General features: G+C 42.1%; 1 long non-coding RNA gene across 1 annotated transcript in view; it reads right to left on the reverse strand.

Annotated features, from left to right (window-relative positions):
• Nucleotides 1-1,821: 1,821 nt before the first annotated feature.
• Nucleotides 1,822-12,649, reverse strand: part of LOC148754811 (uncharacterized) — a 71,204-nt gene continuing 60,376 nt past the window's right edge. Inside the window, exon 3 of the long non-coding RNA XR_016019655.1 lies at nt 1,822-7,989. This is a non-coding gene — a long non-coding RNA (uncharacterized LOC148754811). The remainder of the gene's footprint in view (nt 7,990-12,649) is intronic.

The raw sequence follows: 12,649 nt of genomic DNA on the forward strand, positions 1-12,649 counted from the left end.
ATGTGTGCAACTGCCTTTTTACCTAATTAATCCTCTCCTTGCAAGCCTGAACTCGGCCTGTGAACTTCACATTCCACTGGTAACTGGAACTGTGGGTCCTACAAAACCTGGAGGCTTTAATGGAACATTATTTGTTCAAGGCCCTTGAAGCAATGATATCTAATGGAGCAGAAGCAAAGAGAAAATGCCCTGAGCTTTGGTAAGAACAGTTGATTTCCATCACAGATCTAGCCCTGTCACTCTCCTGCTTAGAAAGCCTGGAGGGCTCCCCTCCTGGACAGAGTCCAAACTCTTCCAACCAACCCTGGTCTCATCTTTCCATACACTCAAGCCACTCCCACCTCCCCACCTCCTCCACCCCCAGATCTCTGGGCCTGTGCTTTTCAAAGGGCGGTTTGCAGACTACCTGTAAGAAAATAAACTGGCAGTGTTTGTTTAAAATGCAGATAGCCTTGCTGGACCTCAGGGCTACTGAATCAGAATTTCTGGATGTAGAGACCTTAGAAATCTGCATGTCAAAACTAGTTCCTTCAGCAGTTCTTATAAACACAAAATGTTGGGAGACACTGTTCTAGCCACACTCAACAAACAATATGTTCCTTGAATTCAGCGTGCATTTTATTTCTCAGTCCCTTCCACCTCACTTTTCTTTTCCTCTCCATGGACTTACTAAGCTTCTTTTATTGAGTACCTTCTGTATGCCAAATGCAGCCCACACATCAAAGCCTCAAGGTCTGGCTGATATTTATGGATTCTCAGATGCCTTTCCTGATCACTGTCAATCAAAAAAATTAACTGATAGGGGGCAGCCGGTTAGCTCAGCTGGTTAGCAGGTTAGACGCGATGCTCTTAACAACAAGGTTGCCAGTTCGACCCCCACATGGGCCACTGTGAGCTGCGCCCTACACAACTAGATTGAAATAACTACCTGACTTGGAGCTGATGGGTCCTCGAAAAACGCGCTTAGAATAAATAAAAGTTAAAAAAATTAACTGACTACTTACTAAGTATCAGGTTCAACATGCAGAGAGGAAATAGAAATGAAGGAGATTCAGTCTCTGTCCTCAAGATGCTCTCACTGGGAGTGACAGACACCTCCTCCTGTGTCTGTGCCTCTGAGACTAGAGTCTCAGAACCATAGCACTGAAGACAGTGACGGTCAGCCAGTCCAGGTGGGGAGGCTGCTAGTGGCAGTAACATGCACAGCACCTTTCTAACTGGAGCAGTCCTTTTCTTTGTAAAACATCTATCATGGAGGGAATGCTGAAGTGCTTTTCTAATAGGTTTGATTGGGGTACGCGTTTTACGGACAGTGAAACAGGCTCTGATATACTGTTAAATCTCTTTCTCTAGGTCTTAGAGTAAGCTCATGGCAACACTGAGTAGTGAGCACTTCTCCAAGTGTGGGCTGGCACCGGGCCCACACGTAATAGGCCCTCACGAGATGTGGGCCAAGTGCAAGAATGTATCAGTGAATGATCGATCTGCTTTATAAGCTAAAAAAATAAACCACCTCTGATAGCAATAGCCTACAGCTCAAGTCTCTCTGCTTCCATCACTGAATGTCCCTCGCATTCTGGGACTTTGGGTTTACCCATTTTTTCAGTCCTTTGTTCTCTTTTCAGATTTTTAGCTTAAATTTGTCGAAACTGTATTTTCCTCCTAATTTTGGAAATTAATTATTTTTTTCTTCCTAGGTCTGTCATTTAGTACTTTCAAAGTTTCTTTTTCTCTTCTCACCTTCTCTCCCTCCTCTCCCCACCCTTTCCCGCTCCCCTCCCTCCCTGTGGCCCACATCCTGAGTATGAATGCAGGCAGGATTAATCCAGCAGGGAACACGATTTCTGTGAGCCATGACAGATGCACTAAAGCATGCAGCAGTGATAAAAGGCAGCTCTGATGGGCTCTGTCAGAAATCCCTCAGAAATACTGAGGGGAAACATTTGCTAACCCCTCGCCTCGCTCCAGGCCCCGAGGCTCCACAACAGGATCATACCTAGAAAAGCCAAGAGAGGAAAGTGGTGAAACTAGAAAGTCACCTTCCCCTCTTGGCACCCCACTCGAGAGACTTTCCCCCAGAGCCCACATTCTCTGGCTCTTTATCTGAAAGGCTCTGGCTTAAAACTGTGAGTCGCCACAAACTTTGATTTAAGGTCTGGGTTGTTGAAGGAATACTGTGAGGCATCTTTTGCTGTGTCGAATCTAATATCAAGCGCACACACACACATGCACAATAAACATACAAACATACATGTGCATTTAGCTTCTATTTCCCCTCCAAGTACATCCAATTAAAAAGACTTTCTTTGCCTCGCATAGAGAGTCTGTGGGTATGTAGGACAAGAAATGGCACTCGGTTTATTATTACCTACTGGATTTGATCTACTAAGCACCACAAACTTTTACCCACAGTAGCTTAATTAACCAAACAAATAATGATGGATATGCTCTGTGTTGAGGAGATATAACTATCAGGGTAATTCCCGGTTTTTATTCATATTTACCTTCTTGTTTGGTCGCCTTGGGCATATTCTATTCCCTACATCCATCGCCATCCTGAATGCCTCCCCATGAGTCACTGTTGGGCTGTTCCCACAGGGATCACCTTCCTTGTTTCATAGGGTTGCAGCCTAGTTTTTTTACTTACACATTGCCCCACTGGTGTTGTCTCTGGCTCTCCCTCTCGATTTTTGGTCTCTCCAATTCCTCTATCTAGGTAGGCAGGGGCCCCAGTCAAGCTAAGGGCTGACTGTTAGGGTCTTTTGAGATAACAAAGGCTGGGTTTCAAAACAGTCTCGGCTCAAATGCTCATCACTTTTTGAGAGCCTGAATTTCAGCCCTTTTCCATTAGCACTGTAGCATAAATTCGTTTACTAGATTTAGCTGGTTGATACTAATGTGATAAATTGCAGGGCTTTAACATTTCCCTAGTGAAAAGCAAGATTGTAATAATGTCTAATCTTTCACCAATAATTTTTGAACGCTATCATGTGCCAAGCACTGAATACAGTAGTCAGAGGTCTACTACAACCTTAGATGGGGGCTTAATAAGAGAGAAAAGCAAATTCAGTTATTTTGCTTGAACAAATAATTCCTGAATCGTTATTATGTGCCAGCCACTCTGTTTGGTTGTAGAGACGTGGGCTCAATGAGGCAGGCTCTGCCCTCAGGAAGCTCATACAGGCCTTCGGCAGCAGATGCTCTGAGAGAGGCTCAGCCAGTCTGGGAGAGCCCAGACTTGTGGGGGTTGGGAAGAGGAAGTGAAAAAAATCAATGAAGTCTTCCAGAAGGAGGTAGCACCTTAGGTAGGTAAGTTAAGGAGGTTAGCTGTGGTGTGATGAAAGGAGAAAAAAAGAATAAGACTTCCAGCTGTAGAGATGGGAAGTAGGGACATTCTAGGAGGAAGAAGCAATCTGATAAATGACATGGAGATAGGATTTCTCAGGGGACAGATTATTGAGAACTTTCAATGCTAGGAAATTTTAGTTTTTGTTTTACAGTCATTAGGGAGCATTAAAAATTTTTGAGCAGGAAAGTGACGATTTATGTTTGATGGAAAATCATAAAACATGGTAAAGACATCAACCTAGAGTGACTACTTAGGTAGTTATTATAACAACTTAGGTGATATATAGTGAGGATCAGAACTGAATAGTGAAAATGAGAATTAAAAGAATAGGTAGATCTGAAAAATTAATTTCTAATTGATGTGTATAGGTTGCAGTGAAATCATAATTGAGTGAGGCTTTAGAGAGTAATGATATTACAATAGAAACCTCTGGCTCAGGATGGTGGGTTGAGTAGACCCATTTATGTCTTCCCTCCCAAAATATATATTAAATGATACTAAAAGAATAATAAAAAAAAGTTATTAATCCTCTTTAACCAAGATAAAAAGAGGGGGAGCCTCAGGGCACAAGAAATTTCAACACAGTTGTGGAAGACTAAGAGTAGGTGAAATAGTAGTGACTGCTGACGCAGTGTGGAGAGCCGAGAATATTCGCCCAGAGATGGCTGCAGCCAAGAAGGAAGCTGCTCTGTCCTGTAGAGCCCTGGAGAAGTTCGAGACCTTAGGAGAGAGGCTGGGGCCTAAATACAGGGAGAAAGAAAAGCAAGACACTGTGGAAGTTGGCTCCTTTGGCATTTAGGGCTCTCAAAGCATAATGCCTTGTTTGCTGTCTCTTCACCTCTGGAGTGAACACTCCCTTTTGATCTGCTCCACTTGTGTACACAGAACTCACAATATGTCTACCTGTTGCCTTATATTTAAATATGAATGAGGAACCAAAGAGCTTATAATACGAAGGAGAAACATGAAGGTAAGCTAATCTGACAAGACTGGAAGTAGGAGAAAATTCAGAGAATCTACAAGTCTTGTTTTATGAATGCCAAGATTTCTCAAATCTCTCTAAGAGTACAGTAATTTATAAAAATTCAGTAAGATAAAAACAGAATGCTATTTTAAAAACACTTAAAAGTATGGCTGCCTGAAAAATAAAATCATAGTAAATTCTCTTCTGAGTTAGAAAGTAAAATATAGAGGAAATCTCCAAGAAAGTAGATTTAAAAGACAAAAATACATAAAAGATGAGACCAAAAATATCACATCAATTGTTCTTACATCTGATTAATAGAAATATCAAGATAGGAAACAGAGGAAAATGGAAGAAAAATTATAAAAGAAATTTAAAAAGAGCATTTCACAGAACTGGCATCCTCAGATTTAAAGGTCCCACTGAGTACCAAGCACAGTGAATGTAAAAGGTGCTCGCCAATAACTTACTTGTGAAATTTCACAACATCAAGGTGAAACAGAAGATCTAGAAGCTTCCAAGAAACACAAACTGAACACTTACAATAATTGAGAATCAGACTAGAATCAGCATCAGATCTCTCAACAGAAATAATTGAATATAGGGAACAACGGAGCAACGTCTTCAGATTATGAGAAAAATGGTATTCCATACCCTGCCAAACCATTAATTAAGTACGATGGTTGAATCAAGCCAGACTTTAGCCAAAACTGCATTATCACTTGGTTCCCAGAGTCCTCCATTCTGATGAGGGTGAGGGAAGCACGATAACGTTTGGGTCTCCAGGTACGAATATCTACCCCAACCTTGCATCCAATAGTCCTCAAAATATCTGGGCATCCCCCTTTCTGCAGTTTACAGTTATTAGAGTAAATGTCCATAGATCCCTTCGGGGAGAGATCACAGTATATGCTTCATATGATGTCACATCTCTTGACTCAGTCAGTTCTAGATCTGAAAATAGCTTCTGGGAACTGAGCAAGCGATCACGACTTTTTATTAGGGTGACTGCCCTCAGTCTCCGGCTCCTCCATTCTCGAAGTTTTTTGATTGTAGACATTAAGCAGTATCTTTGTTGGCTGTCCATCTACTTTGTCTTGTTCATTTTTGATCAAGTCCAGCACCTCCCCAGACCACTCATGCTGGGATTTAACCCTAGTTCTTGGCCTATTATCCAGGACAGGAATTGGGAGAAGATAGAGAGGGGGTGTGTTCTCTGGGGGAAGGGCCTCTGCAGCATCTTCCAGTAGAGTGGATATGCGACCTCTGAATCAGGATGAGCTACCTCTGCAGGCTCTGAAGGTCTAATGAGCTGGTGGTTATAGAATCAAAATCTTCAGGGACTTCTGGTGATCCTTTGCTATGTTTCAGGGTCCTAATATTTTCCATCAAATGTCTGGATTTTAGCAAAACAGGCCTGCCTTGGCTGAGCAGACAAATGTCTCTGGAGTTCTGAAACTTTATGACGTTTGTTTTTTGCTCATTCTTTGTAAGCTATCACAGAGGCCTGTGGGCTCTCACCTTTAGTCCTTAACGGCTTACTAATGGTCCTCTTTCTCAGCAGCCCTATGCAGGAGGTTAATACATCTTAGCAGTCACCAGAGACTCCACTGCCTTTGTAGACGGTGTTTCCCCCATGATTTTTCAAATACCTGACTCATCACACTTGCCATGGCATTGCCCTCCACGGAGACATTTTCACGTTCTATGAAATCTTGAGTGAGTGGCTCACCACCAGGTGACCCTCTCTGCCACAGGGCACTTAGGATGGTGTCCTTCTGGCCCACTAATCCTCAAAGGAGTAAGCCTCAAAACCCTATTTACTAGCCCTATTCTTGGACCATTCTTGGTGCCTGTGTTAGTTAGGTCCTCCAAGATGTCAAGACAGGATTAGATGGGCAAGAGATTTACTGGGGAACATCTGTGAGAGAAAATGAGGGGGGAGACAGAAGAGGCTGGAAGGCTGGGTCTCCTCTGGGATGTGAAGGTCTGTGCAGGAAGGAAGGTTGGGCAGAGAAAATCTTAGGTGCAGTCCAGTCTAAGGAAGCTTCAGCGAAGCTGATGGGCAGTTCTTGGGTGAAAGTTCCTTTCTGAGGAGTCCCACTTCTCCCAAGAACATGCCACCCTAGCATCTCTGTCATGCTTACATCGTGGCCTCTGTGATGGGGATGGATTTCAGAGCATAGCATCTGGGGCCCTCGGCCAATATTCCAGACACTTGAAAGGCACGTTTTATGCCCCCCACACACAATCCTTTTTACACTTTTGGGTTTGTTGTTGTTGTTTTAATCATGTGTGTATTTTATTTAGGAAAGGAAAGAATAAAGGTGATATAAGTATATTATCAGAGATATGGAGATAACTTCTAGAAGAAATTGTTCAATAGTTATTTCTGTAGAGCAAGGCTGGCTTGGGAAGGGTGGAAGAAGTGATTACAACTTTTTATTATCGTCTCTTTAATACTATTTGTTTTTGCAACCATGTGCATTTATTATTTTGATAATTTTCTTTATTATTAAGAAACAGAGAGAGGGACATAAAGGGCATCAGGAAAAATAGTAGGAGTAGGGAGATAAGTTTAATTTTGAAAATAAGTTAATAGCATATATTGAACACCTTACCTCACTAATCCCAGGAACATTTCCTAGAGGTAGGAAATATTATTCTTGCTTTACAGATCGTGACACTGAGATTTAGGATTAAGTCTGAGGTCAAGGATTTTGCTGAAGACCACACAGCTAATAAGTGGCATCAAGGTTGAAACCCAGGTCTGGGTCTGTGCTCTTTCCACAAGCAAAGGGGGAAGAGGCAGCTCATGGATGAGGGCCACGCGGGGGGTGAGCCATCTCCTGGTCTTGGCCCGCAGGCCCGCCTAAACAATGCCTTGGCCCAACGGAGTTCCCACGGAGCTGAAGGGGCCAGTGTTAGTCATTGTTTAACTACGGGTATATTATACATATCTAGCCTTTTAAATCTTTTCTGAGAAATCATTTCTTTCTACTCCCTTAACCATTCTTGAATAGCTTCTTATCATAAAAATATACGAAGGAAGATGCCTGTGGCTGAGAGCTGGGCCTGTCTGGGGCAGGATTGGAAGCTGGATGAAGTCAGCTTCCTGTTTTCTCCAGGCGTGGACAGAGCACGTAATATCAGCCTCGTGCAGACTCCCTGCCTAGGGACCAGCCCACAGGGCAGCCAGTGACTCCCTTTGTTTATCTTCCAGCCTGAAAAAGACTCTTTGCCGACAAGTATAATCTTTCTTGATAAACATATTAGTTTTCTGTCTCAGTTCAGTGGAGACGATCCCTGGATCTGTGATACAAGTTCTAATAATAGTTTTTTTTTTGTATGGTGACTTCTCCTGGACTGGCTTAGACAGAAAAGGAGAAAGTCAGGGGGACCGTTGTCCACAAGACAGCAGGCTTTGGCCTTGGAACTGGTGAGATCACCATGTGCTCTTCTGTTGCCATCCAGGCACCGGTGATGGCCGAGCAGACCAGGCTTATGCCCAAAAAAGCTGTGCAGAAGGAGAGGGAGGAGCAGTCTTGGGGTCAGTAAGTGTCCTGGGTAAGATGAGGGGAGCCTGGCTGAGGCCACATATATTCAGCTCAGCTTACTGCTTACTGCCGGTGACGCTGGAACCTCCGAGACAGGGGTTGACAGTAATAGCATCCACCTGACAGGAGTAAATAATAAAAAGCAAATTAAGTACTTAGCAGAATGCCTGGCAAACACTCAATACATGCTAGCTATTACTGTTAAGAAACCTCCTATAAGACAGTAGATCTTAAAAGTTTTCATCACGAGGAAGAAGAACTGTAGCTCTGTATGGTGACAGACGCTGACTAGACATATGGTAGCGATCCTTTCACAAGATATATAAATAGCAAATAACTATGTTGTACACCTGAAACTAGTACGATGTCATACATCAATCATACCTAAACAAACCAAACAAAAAAGAAACCTCCTCGTGTACCTCTTTTCTTCTCAGAGGATAAACTTATATCGATAGGACTTTTGAATTAGAAAAGTTTTGAATCTGTGTGCAGTTAGAACCTTCAATCTTTTCCTTTCTGTTTTCTTTCTTGGCATTTTTGCTTCTCCTCCTTATGTTACGATAAGTATACACTGTATTTTCTTAGAGTTTTCCAGTGGTTTAGCTTTTTTTTTTTTCTTTATGTTTACCTCTTTAACCCATTGGGAATGTATTTCAGTATATGGCATGAGGTAAGGAGATAATTTTGCTTATTTTCCAAATAAATAATCTTCCCAAAGCCATCTATTGATTTGAGATAACACTTTTATGTTATACTAATCATTAACATAGATTTGGGTTTACATATGTTGAAGCAACTTCTAGCCTAACATTTCTTAATAATTTAAAGTTAATTATTTCCCAGATTGAGGATTTCTATTTCATAGCTAACATTTAAAATCCTGCTGAAATTAGTGCTGGCTTGAGAATGTGCTCCATATACTGCTGATGAAACAGTAGCATAGGCCAACTTTCTGGAGAGCAGTTGGGTCTGAAAATGTTTATCCACCAAATAGTTGTTCCACTTTTGGTAATTTTTTCTGAAGAAAAATAAGAAATTCAGACAAATATTTACGTATACATGTATATTTATGTAGTTATGTATAAAGCTGTCTATGCTAGCATTATTTGTAAAAGCAAAAAGTTGGAACCTATTTTTCGAAGAGTATAATTATACAAATCATATTACATTGATAGAACGGACTATTATATCATTAAAGCCATATTTTTTTTAAAGAAAATAGCATTGGAAATGCACTTTTATATTAAGTAAAAATGAATACATGAAATTTTATACGTAACGTTATCTCATTATGGTGACTTCTCCTGGACTGGCTTAGACAGAAAAGGAGAAAGTCAGAGGGGACCATTGTCACAGTGGTCTTTTAATTCCTTGAACAAACTCTTTCCAGCCTCAGGGATTCTGCACATTCTGATTCCTCTCCCGGGAAAGAATTTTCTTTCACCTGTTCTTTCTAAGGTTGGCTCTTATTCATTCTTCAGGGCTCTGCTTACATATGTCATTTCAGAGAACATTTCCCTAACTATGCCGTTAAAAGGAGATCCAGGTCCCTCTTCAACTAGTCTCCATGTTTAAGCATCTAAGTATCCTTTCCATGTGAGTGAATTCTGCATCTCTTTTTGAAAGGTTTGCCTCTGGACATCTAAGACCATATTTTCTTCTTTCTCTCTAAAACACCCATTCCTGTGATCTGAATGCAGTGATTATACACTGAATATTGCTGGATCCATTTCCTAAGGATTTTCAATCACCTTTATGTCCTTAAACTAATCCACATACAAAAGAATGAAACTGGACTCTTATTTTACATTACTCAAAAATTAAAGTCTTAAATGGAAGACCTGAAACCACAAAACTCCTAGAACATAGAGAAAAAGCTCTTTGATATTGGTCTTGGCAATGATTTTATGACTATGACACCAAAAGCACAAGAAACAAAAGCAAAAATAAATAAGTCGGACTACGTCAAACTAAAAAACTTCTGCACAGGAAAGACATCTAACAACAAAATGGGAAGGCAACCTACAGAATGAGAGAAAATATTTGTAAATCATATATCCGATGAGGGGTTAATATCTAAAACATATAAGGAACTCATATAACTCAATAGGTAAAAATAAAACAAATTCAAGGAGGAGGAATGTGAAAAGATTGTCAAAGGACACAAACTTCTAATTATAAGATGAACAACCTCTGGGGATCCAATGTACAGTATAGTGACAAGAGTTAACAATACTGTATTGTATACGTGGAAGGAGCTAAGAGAATCTTCAAAGTTCTCACCACACACACAAAAATGTAACTGTATGAGGTAACTGACTTTATTGTGGTAATTATTTTGCAATACACACCTATATTAAGCTATTACACTGTACACCTTTAACTTACACAATGTTATATGTCAATTATATCTCAATAAAGCTGGCAGGGGCTGGGTACATCTCGGTGTGCATGCATTATTACCAGGACAGATTGTGCAGAGAAATCAGTAAGTTGCTCGTGTCAAAACTTAAGGCAGATATAAAATAAGAAACTGTGAATGTATTTCCAGAGGGTGTATGTCAATAGTCAGGGCCACCTCTACCACCTGTATTCCTTTAAATTCACGTCAGAAAGAGGACGAGTGTCTGGAAAGAGTGAAGTCAGGCTGGGAGTTGGCCAGATCCAGCTTCTCTGCTAGGTTGATGGGGCCCTAGATAATTGGACCCAGGTGCCTGGAAGAGGGGGCGGTACCAGAGCTTTCAAGGTGTAATCAAGCCTACTTAACTTACGATTATAAACAGCATTTGTCCTTCACTTGTCAGAGTTCTTCGACCCTCAAATTTGACAGGAGTCTGCAGTCCCTGCCTTCAAACTACATTCCTCACATCCCCCTGCTGTTTCCCACAATCCAGGTCCTATGGCTAATGTTCTTCCTGCTCTGGAAAGGGTACTGCATCAATTCTTTTTTCCACCCCCAGAATCCATCAGGTCAAGCCCATGAGACCCAGTATCAAGGATTCCTAACGTGGAACTCCAACGAGGCACAGAGATAGAGTCTGGGCCGTCGGTACGGATGGGAGTTCTCCATGGCAGTCATGGTACAACACAGATTCGTGGATCGCGCAGCTGACAGACTTCACAGTGATTATCAAGGTCCTAGGGCGCACCTGGCCTACTGAAATCACACCAAGGATTTATCACACAATGCTTGACATTCACAAGTTAAGCACTTGCGATTTTGATAATTTTGACTAAACTTCAGGACCCATGAAATGGCAGTCTTTCCTTTTCTTGAGGCCCAAAATGCATTTCCTGTGTGTGGGGTTAACCCGCGGTGACTAGTGATGGAGCTGAGTTAAGTGCTCAGCATCCAGCTTTCAAAGCAACTTTGTGTATTTTCTTATATGTATGGGCAGTGATAGAAATCCTCCTGAGGGGACGCTAACATTTTTACTTACACCCTCCTATACTTTGTGGGGGGAATTATATGCTATAGAGGTATGTACAAAAGTGGATTCATGAGGAGAACCTTTTGATTTTCAGGGTCTGTTACAGTCCTTGTTTTCTAACTCTTCCCCTAGGTTCTAAGCTAGAACAAGATCAATTCCACGTCCTCACACAGGCAAGGTTAATTTAGTATCTTCAGGCTGTCAGAGGGTCAGCAAAGGAGCTTAGAAGAGTGTTCATTTCACAGACCGGCCACATGCCCTCCAACTGTGTCCACAGGGTCACCTTCCCTACTTGAAAGCGCAGGGAGCTCCTGTTGCGGCCTGTTCAGGGGTCAGCGGTAGGCGTTGTGGGCAGGCCTCCAAGGATCCTGCCCCCCACCCCCCATGTGAGAGTGGTTAGTGCAGCGCCTCCTCCCCTGTGGAGAGTTAATTGGAAATGTTACACTTCAAGAGGAAAAACAAGAGTAATGGAAAAGGCATCTGTGTGTGACCAAAGCCTTAACTGAAAACAGGCTTTCTCTTCTCCCAGTCTGGGAAACCAGGGAGGACGTGCAGCCGGGAGACAGCAAACGTGGATGCTCATCTGGGGATGGAATGCTGTGGGCTGTGGGCTGTGTGTGTGTGTGTGTGTGTGTGTGTGTGTGTGCGCGCGGCATACGAGGGGTTTGGGAGATTTGGGGGAGTTAAGGGGACAGAGGGAAGGTTGATTTGAAGAGTGTGGAAATGAAACGCTATGGTGGTTGGTTAAGTAAAGACGGGGGTTTCAAGACTCGTTCACTTTCTACTTTCTTTTGGGGTTGCGCTAGGGGAAGGAGGGAGTGACAGAGGTAAAATAAACTAAGGTTTTATCTGGTGTTCTCTGAGGAAACTGGGACTTTTGATGAATTAATGACTGAAGTAATTAAACAAATATATACTCAGTACTAAGTTGTATCTCCTACTCTCTTCTGAACTCATTCCTATCGAGATGAGCCCACCACTTCCCAGGCCCATCCTGGTATTTCTCTTGGCTGCCCTTCTGTTAGCCTCTGCCACACTGCCACACCGACCGTATTTTTATAGAGAACCATTTTTTCTCAAACCAAACTTATGGGGACTGTAAGTCCAAATACTGGAAATGGAGACTCCTGGCTTGGTACGTATCTGGGGCCAGTCTATTGTTTCCAAACACATTAATTAATTCCATAAACGTTTACTGAGCTCATTCTGGGCCAGAAATGGTGCCAGGCACTGCAAATAAATAAATAAAGACAAAGTCACTTTCTTCTAGTGAGAGACAAATAAATGAGCATTCGAATATGAGGTGACAGAATCAGGAAATCCCAGGAGACGGGCACCTGACTCC

The sequence above is a fragment of the Rhinolophus sinicus genome, chromosome 17 (genome assembly GCF_057876585.1).
Source record: "Rhinolophus sinicus isolate RSI-liver-muscle chromosome 17, RSI-T2T, whole genome shotgun sequence".
NCBI lineage: Eukaryota > Metazoa > Chordata > Mammalia > Chiroptera > Rhinolophidae > Rhinolophus > Rhinolophus sinicus.